The following is a 15,875-nucleotide window of genomic DNA, read 5'->3' as shown; positions in this document are numbered from 1 at the left end:
TTTTTGCTAGTCCTGTGAGCGAGGCTGGAAATAGCATTCATCTGAGCTCGTAGCCCACATTACTCGCTCTCATAATTGTATTGAACGTACTCAAATGATTGTATGGATCGGAATTCCCATCAAATGGTGGGACATGAGGAATTCGAAATCCTTGAGGAAACGGGGTGTTGGAAATATGGGGGGCGAAGGACTCGAGTTCTTCGTCGAACTCTTCGTCCCGATCCCGACCCCGTTCATTTTGTAAGAGCCTGAACGCTCTTTCTAGTGGTTCAATCCTTTCTTGGACCGGATCCACGGGGGTTCAAACTTGAGCCTGGTTATCGTTGATCACAACTCCAGCTTCGTGCCTCCGCATAGGATTCTTGCGTCCATTGAGGTGATCCCTTAGATTTGGATACGAGGGGTTATCATTACCCCGATTATGGTTCAGGTGTTCTCGTAAATCTGGGTGATCCCTTCAATTCCCAGTAATTCTGCGTCCTTGGTCGTACATACTGATCGATCTAGTGTCTCTCGAGCCTTCACTGACATGGCTCGTCGCGCAGTTGTTTCAAGATGGGCTCCTTGCTGGTTACCTCGTCTCAATAGTATGAGACCGAGACATTTGGCTTCTCATGGGTTAGGTACCTTTATGCTCCCTAGCAGTCTCCCCATTTTCATGTCTTTGCCCAGCTCACATTTCTCTATCACCCCGAGTCGGTTGTGTGTTTCTCCAAGTTGGTGAGGGATACCTTATCGGCGATGGTGGATGCCTTATGGGTGACGGTGGCAGCCATCCATTACGGGGCCTAGAAGGTCCTGAGTTTGCCCTAGCTGGTTCAGGAACACTCTACGCGTAACCAAGATTTTGGGTCCGAGCCTCCATGGGGGCTCGTTTATTCCCTATCTCGGCTGGTTGCTCTGCAGCTGAGTTGGCAGGAGCTCCAGCCCGGGTACTTCTCTGGGGCCTTGAGGGAGCAGGCTGTTCTGTAGGTGGCGGAGGTTGCTCCGTTCTTCGGGTGGCAGCATTTTTGCGAGGTCGCCCACGAGGCCTACGTGGTGGAACATGAACGTCTCGTGGAGGTGGAGCTTGGGTCTCTGGCGGAGGCAGAGGCAGGGGCTAAGCCGCCTGGGCCTCGGCAACCAGTCTCGCCAGCTACTCATTACATTTTTTGGCTTCTGCCAACTGCTTTCACAATTGACGATTTTCGAACTCCACTATTGGGACATATCGTTCTGGATTATAGTACATGTCCTCGTCGTCCTTGGGGGCCGATGGTGCCAGTAGTCCTCGAGAGTCAGAGGACCCACTCCTCTCATCAGGGTCCGAATTCATCATGGGCTGCTTTCCAACACATCGGGGGTAGTCAGCTTCATCTAAAATCTCCTCCTCAAGAACATTGGGATCATTCGCGGCCATAGCTTATTCAGGGAGGCCTTTTTAGACTCACACACGTACTGCTTAATGCTCTCAATGAAAGCACCAAACTGTTGACGCCGTTTTTCACTAACTTAAATTGTAGAGTAATCAAACAATTAAACAATGGAGCGAATGAATGATGAAGAGAAACAGGAGAATTTTTACGTGGTTCAGTAGTTAATTCTGCCTGGTCCACAAGTTTATGTTATTAAGACTTAGAGTTTTTTGGAAATTCTTCAAAGATGAATTACCCAGAGCTCTCTCTCAAGAAATCAGAAATCGATCTTCTACAAGTGGTGATTCCTTCTCTATTTATAGGGAAGGTTACAGAGTTCATTCCCACATATTTCGGGAAGATATTCTGTATATCAATTGAAATAATGATATTAAATGCGATATCTCCTATATACATGGAAACGTCCTATGAAAATCGGGAACAGATAACAGATTAAATGGTATCCCTTAAATATTGGGATTACACAACAATAAATATGTTCACACGTAATAGGCTATCCCAAGTGACTCATCAGGTCTGTGAGATCAGCAATCGGCATTGTGACTATCAAGACTTACAGAACCGTTACGAACTTATCAACCAACTTCAGGACATGCTCGGGGTAGATAGATACTGTCGAAGCTATTACACTCGAGCTTGCACTTCCTAAGCTCAAACTGTCTTATCTGAAGACAATTGGTAACAGATATATCCCAGCATTGTGCCATTTCAAACTCAAAAAGTATCTCAAGGCTACACATCTTCGAGGTCGTGGTTTTACTTCAGAGATTTTACAGCTGGACCATACGATGTTTTCATACATTTTGAGCTCACACTTGACAAGCCCAGCTTTCGGGGTCATAACCTCTTATCTCGAAATCTGGGTGTAACACGTAGCTATCCTGGAGAACCCCTCAACAAACCACCAGTAATACCCTGCCAATCCTAGAAAACTCCTCACTTCAGGAACATTGCTCGGTCTAGGCCAATCTCTCGCTGCCTCAATCTTACTTGGGTCAACCAGGATCCCCTCCTTACTAACGATATGGCCCAGAAATGTAACTTGCGGTAAGTAGAACTCACACTTGCTGAACTTAGCATATAACCTATGCTCCCTCAACCGCTGCAATACCAATCGCAGATGCTGCTCATGCACTGTCTCTGACTGAGAATACACCAAAATGTTGTTGATGAATACAATCACAAACTTATCCAAATAATCCTTGAAAACCCTATTCATCATATCCATAAAAGCTGCTGGGGCATTGGTCAATCCAAAGGACATAACCAGGAATTCATAGTGTCCATACCTCGTTCGGAAAGCAGTCTTTGGTATGTCCTCTTCTTTAATCCTTAACTGATGGTAGCCTGATCGGAGATCAATATTGGAAAACACTATTCTTCCCTGTTACTGGTCAAACAAATCATCGATCCTAGGCAATGGATACTTGTTTTAATGGTCAACTTGTTCAGCTCCCTGTAGTCAATACACATCCTAAGAGGTCCATCCTTCTTCTTGACGAACAACACTGGAGCACCCCATGGCAAGAAACTCGGTATGATGAACCCTAAATCCAGTAACTCCTACAACTGAATCTTCAACTCCTTCAACTCTGTCGGAGCCATTCTGTAAGGTGTCCTAGATACTAGCGCCGCCCCTAGCGCCAACTCTATAACAAAGTCAATCTCCCGCTGTGACAGCATCCCTGACAAATCTGTTGGAAACAAATCTGGAAACTCACACACCAATCTGGTCACCCTCGGTCCAGCCGACACAACCCTAGAGGTATCCACAACATTCGCTAGGAATCCTATGCAACCTTCTTGCTTCAGGTCTCTAGCCTTCAGTGTTGAAACCATAGGTACTCGCGATCCACTAACCATCCCCATAAATACAAAGGGTACCTCCCCTTCTGGTTCAAAAGTCACCATCCTACGCTTGCAGTCAATCACCGCCCCATACTTTGATAACCAATCCATCCCTAGAATCATATCGAAGTCATCCATCGCAAGCTCAATCAAATCAACAGACAACTCCCTACCATCTACCTCTACTGGTAAGGCTCTAATCCATCTCCTAGAGACTACTAGTTCCCCAGTCGGCAACAAAGTCTAAAAACCCCTAGCATACAAAACACTAGGTCTACACAGCTGATCTATCACTCTAGCGGATATAAATGAATGAGTAGCTCCTGAATCTATCAATGCAGTATAAGAAAACCCAGCACTAGAAATTTGACATGTCACAACCGAGGGACTAGCCTCCGCCTCAGTCTGAGTCAAAGTAAACACTCTGGCAGGAGCGAGACTATCACCCTGCTTCGACTCCTCTTTCCTGGCTTGTGGGCAGTCCTTCTTCAGACGATTGGCACTCCCACAGATAAAGTAGGCCTTAATCCTGCACTCACCCTGGTGTCTTCGTCTGCACCGTGGACACACTGGAAAACTCCTCCAGTTGTCACCTCCGCCCTGACGACCACCAAAAGCACCTCGTGCCCTCCTATCCGAGCTAGGAGGAACAAAAGAATCTGGGGCCTTCCTCTTCTGCTCACTGGAGCCACTCCCCAACTGGACCCTATAAAAAGGAGGCACCATCCTCCTGGCATCACACCTAACAGCGCTCTCTCTCCAAATCTAGTCCTCGACCCCCTCAGCTGTAAGGGCCTTGTCTAAAACCTGAGCATAGGTAGTAGTCTCTGGATCCAAAGTGATATTTACATCACGAGCGATCATAATGTTCAATCCCTGCACAAATCTATCCTTTTTGCCGCATCCGTTGGCACTAAATCCGGCGCAAACTTCGCCAACCGGTCAAATCTCAAAGCATACTCAGTAACTGTCAACCGGTTTTGAGTCAGGTTGATGAACTCATCAACCTTTGCAGCTCGAACTGCTACACTGTAGTATTTCTCATTGAAGATGTTTTTGAACTCTTCCCAGGTCATAATTGCCACATTCCTCCTCTGAACTACTACACCCCACCAGATGCGAGCATCCTCTCTGAACATGTAGCTAGCACAAGCTACCCTCCCGTTCCCCTCAACCCTCATAAAATCCAGAATAGAGGAAATCATATTCATCCACTGCTCTGCCCGCAGTGGGTCTAGTCCACCCTCAAAGGCGGGAGGATGCTGCTTCTTGAACCTCTCATATAAAGGTTCCCACCTGCTCTTCACAACAGGTTGAACCGGCACTGGTGCCACAACCTGCTGAACTGGAAACCCAGTGACCTGTGGAGGGGCCTGCTGCCTCAACTGTCGAAGTTCCTCCTCTATTTGTTGTAGTCTTGCTTCCATTTCAGTAAACATCTGTTGCCAATTCTGTGGGGCAGGTGGAGGGTCCTGACCCTGGTTGTCATCCTCGGCCCTACTACCGCGGAGTCTAGATGATTGTCGAGGCATCTCAACAATATGCCTGCAATCAACGACGCCGCTCATCAGGCATGATAACAACATCCAAAACCACCTCCCAATCACATCAGCCAACCATAAACAATAATCTACACAACATACAAATAACATATAACACACAACGGGCCAGGCCCTGGCATCATGCATATGTTAACTCATTCATCATGCTCTATATGAAATAAGCAGGCAAACAGGGCATTCAAGCAAATATTCAAGCATATAAGTCAATCATTACCAACCAACCCTGAGTCGAGCTTGTCACTGATAGCGAGCGTACATGTTCGGTCATTCTCCAGAAACCATAAACCTTGGCTCTCTCTGATACCAAGTTGTAACACCCTACTTCCTTAGAGTCGTTACTAATTGAGTTTAAAACGTGCATTTATCTCGCTAATCGAGGTTTTAAAACAAAAGTGTAATTAAACCATAAACAAAGTCATAAACTTTGAAAATAATTCCATTTATTGAAAATCATAAAGCGTTTAACATTTGGGATCCCAAAATACTGTTTAGAAATATTCACAACTCAAAAATATAACTAAAGTCGGCTAAACGACAAAATCTGGATTTAGTACAACCATCTCCCAAAATACCCCTAGTCGTGGCAGCCAGGCAGGCCAAACAAATACGCGCTGCTTCACGCTCTCCGTACTCATGATTGGTCGACTTTCCCCTTGCCCTTACCTGCACCACAGAGCACCTATGAGCCGAAGCCCAGCAAGAAAACCCTCACAAGCAGATAACATATGCATATTTAACATTCAGCATATACTCAAGCCACCATCAGGCTAAACACATACGGCCTTGTCATCCCAGGCGCTTTACCAGGCCCTGGGTTCGCGGTCCACACCGTGAGGATATCCCAGGTATCATTTAGGGTCTCACCCTGGCAACTCGCACTCCGCGTGCTAAACGCTGCTCCCGGCCCCTTACCGAGAGCGGCAGCCATTCTCAGCATTGCCTCTCTCGGCCTTCACCGTCTCCAGCCCTCGCTGTTCCCGGCTCTTGCCGTTCATTCTCATGTATGCACACATAGCATAATTAAGCAGATACTTAAACACATATAAACTCAATCAAAGGGCTACGCTCTACAACAAAATCATATAGGGTCGTGCCCTGCAACACAAGCTCTACAGGTACAGCAGTTTTCTTACCTGTGTCCCAATCTTTCCAAGCACCGATGTCCCGAGCACAGTCCCCTAGTCCGAGCCTTGCTGAAACCCTAGTCACAACGCACCAACAATATCCTCCTGTATCGATGTCAACAGCTGAGCAGCTGCCTGAGGTAGGTAATAAATGGGAGCCTCTCTATGAAAGGTTCAGAAAGCAGCAACCTCCAGTGTTTGAAGGCAGTGCATATCCTGCCAAGGCTGAATAGTGGTTGAGCATGATTACCACCACCCTAGACTTCATGAGGGAGACTGGTAATGAGAGGGTGGCATGTGCCACATACATGATTCGGGAGGATGCCCGAATTCGGTGGGAAGTTATAACCCAAACCAGAAACATCAATGCCTTGAGTTAGGAAGAGTTTCAGACTCTGTTCAATGAGAAATATTATAATGATGCCATCAAGGCGGCAAAAGCTGAGGAATTGATTAGATTGCTTCTAAGGAGTTTGTCAGTGACTGAGTACGCCCTGAAGTTTGATCGATTGGCAAAGTTTTCCATGGAGCTGGTACCCACTGATGGGACCAGGAGGGAGAGATTTCTCCAGGGGCTACAGCCTAGGTTAGCCCGTGATGTTCGCATTACCACTGTGGCTGGGGTTACTACCTATGCACAGGTGGTCGAGAATGCACTCACAGCTGAGAGTGTAGAGAACAAGATCTACCGAGATAATGCATCCAGAAAGAAGTTTAGGAGAATAGGTTCTCCTTTTGTGGGTTCAAGTAGGGGTGGAGGCCCCAGTGTTCAAAAGAGGAAGGCTCTTGACACCTTCCCAGTTCCAGGTCCTGATAGGCAACCCCGTGGTATTTCAATGGGTAGTCAAGGTGGTAGTGAAGCCTGGAAGACTCGTCCTGAATGCCCTAGATGTAAGAGGCATCATTTGGGAGAGTGTAGGGCAAAGGCCTGCTATTTGTGTGGAGCAGTAGGTCATTTTAAGAAGGATTGCCCTAAGGCGAGAAAGGAAGAACCCAGGAAAGTGGACAACTCGGCCCCAGCTCGAGTGTTCGCATTGACACAAGCAGAAGCTGAGGCTTCTCCCTCAGTAGTCATAGGTCAGATTCTTAGTGCTGGAACCCCTTATAATGTTTTGATTGATTCTGGTGCTGCATATTCTTTTGTTGCTAGTAGTATTATTGATAGACTGTGTAGACCCTGTGATTTTTATGTTGTGGGGTTTGGAACTTTGTTACCCACTGGGGAATTAGTGGTATCTAGGAGATGGGTCAGATCATTGCCAGTGACAGTGGAGGGCAAAGAGTTGTCAGTGGATTTTATAGAGTTGGTTATGACTGACTTCGACATGATATTGGGTATGGATTGGTTAGTGAAGTGTGGGGCAACCATTGATTGTAGAAGGAAGATGGTCACATTTGAGCCTGAAGGTGAGGATCCTTTTGTGTTTGTTGGTACAGTGCATGGACCTCGTATACCTATGATTTCTGTGTTGAGGGCTAGAGATCTATTGAAAGGAGGTTGCATTGGATTCTTAGCCAGTGTGGTTGACACCACTCAAGTTGTGCCAGTGAGACCAGAAGAGACCAGATTAGTTTGTGAATTCCTGGATGTGAGAAACAAAGTGTTCAAGGATTATCAGGATCAGTTTGTGATTGGCTTCATCGATGACATCCTGGTTTATTCACAGTCAGAGTTAGAGCATGAGCAGCACCTGAGGTTGGTTCTATAGAGACTGAGGGAATACAGATTGTTTGCAAAGTTCAAGAAATGTGAGCTCTGGTTATCTCATGTATCTTTTCTTGGGCACATTGTCAATAAGGAGGGGATTAAGGTAGATCCAGCGAAGATTGAGGCAGTCAGAGATTGACCAAGGCTAAAGAATGCTTCTGAGGTTAGAAGTTTCCTTGGATTGGCATGTTATTATAGGCGTTTCGTGGAAGGGTTCTCAAAGATTGCTACAGCATTGACTGAGCTGACACGCAAGAATCAGAAGTTTGTGTGGTCAGATAAATGTGAGAACAGCTTCCAGAAACTGAAACAGAGATTGATTATATCTCTGATTCTAAGTCTTCCAACAAATCACGAGAAATTTATGATTTATTTGCGATGCTTCACATCAAGGTTTGGGCTGTGTTCTGATGCAATCAGAGAAGGTAATTACTTATGCCTCTCGTCAGTTGAAGGAGTATGAAAAGAGATATCCCACTCGTGATTTGGAGTTGGCGGCTGTGGTCTTTGCTTTAAAGATATGGAGGCATTATCTTTATGGGGAAAGGTGTGAGATCTATACAGACCACAAGAGCCTGAAATACTTCTTCACTCAGAAAGACCTGAATATTAGACAAAGGTATTGGCTGGAGTTAGTAAAAGATTATGATTGTGAGATTTTGTATCATCCAGGAAAAGCCAACATGGTAGCTGATGCTTTAAGCCGGAAGGGTCCGGGACAGATTTATGGTGCGAGGCTGATAGCCAGAGAGTTAGCAGAGGATATGAACAGAGCTAGTATAAAGTTGTTGGTGGGCCAGTTGGCCAATATTACGCTACAGTCTACAATGTTGGAAAGAATAAAAGAGGGTCAGTTGGTTGATCCACAGCTGATCAAGATCAGAGAGAATGTTTTAGCTGGAGTGTCCAGAGATTATACAGTGTCTAATATGGGCTTGTTGAGATACAAGGGTCAGATATGTGTTTCTTTAGACACTGCATTGAAGCGAGAGATTCTGGATGAATCTCATACTACTCCTTATTCTTTACATCCAGGCACCACGAAGATGTATCAGGATGTGAGATCGTTGTATTGGTGGCCGGGGATGAAGAGGGATGTAGTGGAATATGTGGCTAAGTACTCGACATGTCAGTAGGTCAAGGCTGAGCATAAGAGGCCAGCAGGGTTATTGTAGCCTCTAGATATCCCAGAGTGGAAATGGGAGGACATCACGATGGATTTTGTGGTGGGGTTACCCAGGACTGTTGGTCAGCATGATTCTATTTGGGTTATAGTGGATCGCTATACCAAGTCAGCTCACTTCTTGCTAGTGAGAACTACATATACAGTTGATCAGTATGCAGATCTCTATGTGAAAGAGATCGTGTGCCTCCATGGAGCACCGAGGTCGATCGTGTCAGATCGGGACCCTACTTTTACTTCCAAGTTCTGGGGGAGTTTACAGAAGGCCATGGGAACACAGTTGAAGTTCAGTACTGCTTATCATCCTCAGACAGATGGGCAATCTGAGAGGACGATCCAGATATTGGAAGACATGCTGCCAGCATGTGTGCTGGACTTTGGTGGATCTTGGAGTAAGTATCTACCTTTGATAGAGTTTTCCTGCAACAACAGTTATCAGTCTACCATTGGGGTTGAACCTTATGAGATGCTGTATGGTAGGAAGGGCAGATCTCCCATTCATTGGGATGAGACAGGTGAAAGGAGATACTTGGGTCCTGAGGCAGTTCAAAGGACCAGTGAGGCCATTGAGAAGATTAGAGCTCGGATGCTCACTTCTCAGAGTAGACAAAAGAGCTATGCAGATCCCAAGCGTAGGAACATGGAGTTCCAAGTGGGAGACTATGTCTTCCTTAGAGTCTCACCATGGAAAGGGGTGAGAAGGTTTGGGAAGAAGGGCAAGCTGAGCCCTAGATTTGTAGGTCCATTTGAGATCTTGGAGAGGATTGGTCAGGTGGCCTACAGATTAGCCTTGCCTCCGGCATTGTCAGCTGTGCATAACGTATTTCATGTTTCAGCTCTTCGGAGGTATGTATCTGATGTGACTCATGTTTTGAGCTATGAAGATCTAGAGCTTGAGGCAGATCTCTCCTTTGAAGAGCAGCCAATCCAGATACTTGACAAAAAGGACAATGTCCTCAGGAACAAGATGATACCTTTGGCTAAGGTATTGTGGACGAACAGAAAGGTCGAGGAAGCGACCTGGGAGCTGGAGTCAGATATGCAGAGTCAGTATCCCGAGTTGTTCAGGTAAATTTCAAGGACGAAATTTCTGTAAGGATGGGATAGTTGTAATGCCCCAAAATCCCTAATGTGGTTTAATGGTCGGATTAGTAAGCCGGGAGGGCCATAATTGTTTTATTGTGTCATTAAATGATTATATGCATGTCTATATGAATTATATTATAATATGATGTTAAATGCGTGCATGTGGGTCCACATTTGACTGTAAGGGCATTTTGGTCATTTGGCCCGTTGAGGGCATATTTGTATATTTTGGTGCATGCTTGTGATTATTGTTGAGGCCACATTATAATGTGGATTTGTTCGAGCTATTCGACATGAGACGATCTTTGAATATAAACTATCAGTTTGGTCATAACAGGCATAAGCTTGGGGCTCGGGGTGAGTCTCAGGGTGTTTTGGTGATTAGAGTGTTATCGGGAATTAAAGGGTAATGGGTTGTGAATTATTGGTATTTGAGGATATCAGGAATTGGAGAGCATTAATTATGATTAACGAGATTGGTGGAAAAGGACGGTTTTGCCCATGGGAGTCTTTAGAAACTTTTATTTGACCTAGGGGCATTTTAGTCTTTTTACCCCTAGGATTGGTATATGGGCTGAAGGCTATAAAAAATAGAACCAAAATAGAGTTTGGTTACCTCCCTCACGATCTTCTTCTTCCTTTGAATTTTGAAACAAATTTGGGGATTCAAGCTTGGAGATTGAAGCTTGAGGTCTTAGACTAGTGTTCAGCCATTGAAGAGGATTCAACCTAAGCTTGAGGTAAGGTTTTAGTTCCATTTTCTAGTACCTTGCCCTGTTTTTGTGCTGGTTTTAAGGTTTGGAATTTGATCATTAAAATGGGGAATTTTATGAGGTTTTGATTGGTTTAAGGCTTAGGTTTTGATGCTTGTATGGTGGATAAGTTGTGGAAGCAGTTTGTGGGATTGCTTGGTGATATTGGGAGAGTTTTTATAGGGTTTTGAAATATGTTCGAAGGGGAAAAACAAAAGTTTTTGGCTGAGTTTTGGGTGGGGTCGCGGCTCTGTTCTAGAGCGTCGCGGCCCAAGCTTATTGAAGAAGAAGGTGGTGCTGAAGGGGCCTAAGAGCCGCGGCGCTTGGGGAAGGGTCGCGGAGCTTGAGGCAGGTTGCCTCTGTTTTTGGCTAAGGGCAGCGGCGCTTGGGGAAGGGCTGCAACGCTTGAGGGCCATTTTGGCCAAAAGTGTGTTTTTGACTTAGGGATTCAAACCTTAGGCCTTGGGATCGATCCTACTACCCGGTTTAGTGGGATTCGATGTCCCGGAGGCTAGGTCTTGGTCCGGGAGCATTTTATTATTCATTTTATTGATGGAATCCCATAATTGGTTATGACTAGGTAACTGCTAAGGAACTAAAAGACAGATCATTCTCAAGAGTCGTTCTTATATCAATTCTCGCTCGAACCAGAGGTAAGAAAACTGCACCCAATGTGACATGCATGGTTATTCATGAGGCATGTTGAATGTTTAAATGTGGACATGAGTTGAATATTAAATGCTTAGCAAATCTTGCTCACTTATGTATGGCACTGATTGAATAGTCAGAATTGGCAATGGTGTCAGTATCAACTGTGAAGCTGTGACTCATTAGTCAAGTTCGGTAGTGGTACTGAGCACTAGTCACATGGGATTGACTCATAAGTCAAGAACTACTTTAGCGTGTTAACGCAAGCCAATAAAGATTAGATCTAATAGACATCTGCATTGAATGACTCGAATGAGCATTAATGTCGGACCGACCTCAAGTTTGATGAATACTATAAACGCTTGTCTAGCCAAAGGCTAGTCATTTAGAACCAGGGCCAGCAAGCCCCGGTGACTGTTTAGTCACATGGCTATGGGTGTCGAGCCCCGTAGTGACTTACCCATCAGTCACTCATCTATTTAAGCTAGTGACTTGCTCGTCAGTCACTCATTATTGTTTACCAGAACCTCAAGTGTTAAATCACTCACCTGGTTAGAGCTATAAGCTCCTTCATGGTTAATGTAACCACAAAGTGACATTCACTCATCTGTTCAGGGCTATAAGCTCTGTATGATTATCATGATCATCAATTGATATCATATACTTGCATTATTGTGTTTTCTTGCTGGGCTTTGGCTCATGGGTGCTATGTGGTGCATGTAAAGGGGAAGAAAATCTCACCCAGCCTTGAGTGGAGAGCTTAGGTGGTGATGTGTACATATGTGGCTGCTTGACCACCACGGCCAAGGAGTTCTCAGGGGAATTAGGAGGTTTACCCTATTTTTGCCGCTTAGATCGGCAGGTTGTAAATTTCAAACTGTAATGACCATTTTTCATTGTAAATGTTTTTTATGGGCCCATGAATAGTTTTATGTTTTAAATAAAACATGTCCTTTCCTTTTGATTGGTTTTCCACCTTAACCTATTAATAACACCTAGAAGCATGTTTTTAACCAAAGAACTCGATTAGCGAGTTAAATTCACGGTTCAACGTTCACCGTAACGATCTTGGGGTACCCAGGGCGTTACAGTAAATAAACTGCAATACCTTGTCAATACGTTGCCCCAAAACCACACCAACCGCATAATCACTAGCATCACACATCAATTCGAACGGTAAATCCCAGTTTGGAGCCACCACAATAGGTGTAGATGTCAGCTTCTCCTTGAGTACTTTAAAAGCATGCGAGCACTCTTCTTTAAAATCAAAGGCAACGCCGTTCATCAATAAATTAGAGAGAGGCTTGGAAATCTTAGAAAAAACTTTGATGAACCTTCGGTAGAACCCCGCATGGCCAAGGAAACTCCTCACACCCTTTACTGACACTAGAGGTGCTAATTTCTCAATTTTTGCTGTCTTGGCTCGATCCACCTCAATACCTTCTCTAGAAATTTTGTGGCCCAGAATAATCCCTTCTATCACCATGAAGTGACACTTCTCCCGGTTCAGTATCAAACAAGATTCTTCGCACCTTTGTAACACCGCATCTAAATTTTTCAAACAAGCATCAAAAGAAGACCCAAAAACAGAAAATTCATCCATGAAAATCTCAATAGTCTTCTCCACCATATCAGAAAAAATAGCCATCATGCAGCGTTGAAATGTAGCAGGAGCATTACACAACTCGAATGGCATCCTTTAAAAAGCAAAAGTACCATAAGGACAGGTGAAAGTAGTCTTTTCTTGGTCTTCTAGGGCAATAACAATCTCATGGTATCCAGAATAACCATCCAAGAAACAAGAGTAGATGTGGCCTACAAGCCTGTCAAGCATGTGATCAAGAAATGGCAAAGGAAAATGATCATTCCTTGTAGCTTTGTTGAGCTTGCGGTAATCAATACAAATTCTCAACCCCGTTACAGTTCTAGTTGGAATGAGTTCATTATTCTCATTGTTCACCACAATCATACCACCCTTCTTTGGTACCACTTGCACTGGGCTCACCCATGCACTATCAGAAATTGGGTACACCACATTGTTATCAAGCCACTTAAGAACCTCCTTTCTCACCACCTCCTTCATAGTTGGATTCAACCTTCTTTGAGCTTCAATAGAAGGTTTTCCATCAATTTCAAGGCGGATTTTATGCATCACTATAGAAGGACTAATCCATCTAATATCTGCCAGAGTCCATCTAATTGCAAGCTTGTGAGCCCTCAACACCCTCAACCATTTCTCAAGCTCTACACTAGAAAGATGTGCTGACACAATCACTGGTAGAGTCTCATTTGCAACCAAATACACATACTGCAAATGTTCTGGCAAAGTCTTCAATTCTAACACTGGCAGTTGCTCAACAGAAGGTAATGGTCTCTCGGGCCCTTGTCCCAATTATTCATATTTTTTTCTGTAAAATGGCCCTTGAGAATTCACCCAATTCACATATTCTATTACTTCATCATCATCAAACCCATCATCATCAGATTGAGTCAAAGCCAACATTAAAGCATCAGAAACCATAGACTGTTCAGAAACAGCCTTGTCAACCACACTCACAGAAATACAGCTATCACTTTCTCTTGGGTATGTCATTACCTTGAATACATTGAACACCACTTCTTCACCTTGAACCTGAAGCTTCAAGTCACCCTTCTGAACATCAATGAGAGCTTGGTCCGTGGCTAGGAATGGTCTTCCAAGAATAATAGGCACATCAGTATCCTCCTCCATATCAAGAATGATAAAGTCAGTAGGAAAAATAAATTTATCCACTTTCACAAGAACATCTTTAATGATACCCCGTGGATGCTTCACAGATCTATCCGCCAACTGCAAAGTAACTGTTGTTGGCCTTGCTTCACCCAAACCAAGTCTTCTGAACACAGATAAAGGCATCAGATTTATACTCACCCCCAAATCACACAAGGCATGCTTACACTCAAATTTCCCTATTGTGAAAGGTATAATAAAGCTCTTTGGATCTCGCAACTTTTGAGGCAACTTCCTCTGCAATATTGCACTGCCTTCTTCAGTGAGTACCACCATCTCATAGTCTTCCATCTTCCTCTTCTTGGACAGAATCTCTTTCATGAACTTCACATAACTGGGCATCTGCTCTAAAGCCTTAGCAAACGGGATGTTGATGTGCAACTTTTTGAATACCTCTAAAACTGTTTATTAAGTTTAGTTTTTCTAAGCCTCTGAGGATATGGAACACGAACTGGCTGGTCAACAACAACTGGAGGACTCTTTTCTGAACTCTGGTGGTCTTCAGATTTCTCACCCAACTCTTCATTCTGAATTGTTGACTGTTGTACACTGGGTTGCTCCACTTGCTTACCACTCCTCAACGTAATTTCCTGACAGTTCTCCTTAGGATTCACCACAGTATTGCTAGGCAAATTCCCTTGAGGTCTGTTATTAAGCATGTTGGCCAACTAACACACTTGTGTCTCAAGGTTTCGAATAGAGGACCTGGTCTCGGTCATGAATTGAGTCTGAGTATTAGTGAGAGTCAACAAAGCTGCTTGCAATTCATTGGGCTTTTCTAGTTGATCCTGTGGCCTTGGCTACTGTGAAGATGAAGCTTGATTCATAGGCTGTTGTGACATATTCTGCTGGTATTGGCCTTGAAACTATGACTGTTGGCCCTGATTGTTTCTCCATGAGAAATTTGGGTGATTTCTCCACCCAAGATTGTAAGTGTTGGAGAATGGGTTGTTGAAAGGCCTCTGAAAATTTCCCACTCCTTGAACCTGAGCTTGGTCCATAGGAATATTATTATTAGGGTCACCTGAAGGACATTGATCAAAATAGTGTGGACCCCCACAAATTTTACAACCTACTGACATTTGAATGGCATTAACAGACACAGTATTCTGTTGTAGTTGTTTTGTTAAGGAAGCAACCTGAGCAGTCAAGGCAGTGATTGCATCTAATTCATGAACCCCAGCTACCTTTATGTTACTAGGCGTACGCTCATCCAACCATTGATGATTGTTTGTAGCCATATCTTCCAACAACTCATATGCCTCATTGGCACTTTTACTCATGAATGCCCCTCCAGCTGCGATATCAATTATAGTGCGAGTAGTACCACACAATCCATTGTAAAAATTGTGGACTAACATCCACTTTTCAATGCCTAATGGGGACATTTTCTCAACAACTCCTTGAACCTTTCCCAAGAGTCATACAAAGATTCACCATCCAGCTGATAAAAATTATTAATCTCCCCTCTCAATTTAGCAGCTTTTGATGGATGAAAGAACTTGGCAAGGAATTTCTGAGCCAAATCCTCTCAAGTATTTATAGAATTGGATTGAAGGGAGTTCAACCAACTCTTAGCTCTTTCTCGCAACGAAAATGGGAATAGCCTCAACCCGATTGCATCGTCACTCACTCCATTATACTTGAAAGTAGCACACAACTCCAGGAAATTAGATATGTGCATGTGTGGATCTTCAAAGGGTAGACCACCAAACTGTAGTGTACCCTGAACCATTTGGAGGATCGTCGGCTTAATCTAAATATTCTTAGCGGTAACAG

The 15,875-nt window shown here is 44.2% G+C and overlaps 1 non-coding gene across 1 annotated transcript; it reads left to right on the top strand.

Moving 5' to 3' along the window:
- Positions 1-15,466: 15,466 nt before the first annotated feature.
- Positions 15,467-15,573, top strand: LOC133781071 (small nucleolar RNA R71). The gene has a single exon (XR_009869867.1). It is a non-coding gene; the product is annotated as a small nucleolar RNA R71 (small nucleolar RNA).
- Positions 15,574-15,875: the final 302 nt, after the last annotated feature.

The sequence above is a fragment of the Humulus lupulus genome, chromosome 5 (genome assembly GCF_963169125.1).
Source record: "Humulus lupulus chromosome 5, drHumLupu1.1, whole genome shotgun sequence".
Taxonomy (NCBI): domain Eukaryota; kingdom Viridiplantae; phylum Streptophyta; class Magnoliopsida; order Rosales; family Cannabaceae; genus Humulus; species Humulus lupulus.
This window is presented reverse-complemented; position numbering and strand designations above follow the sequence as displayed.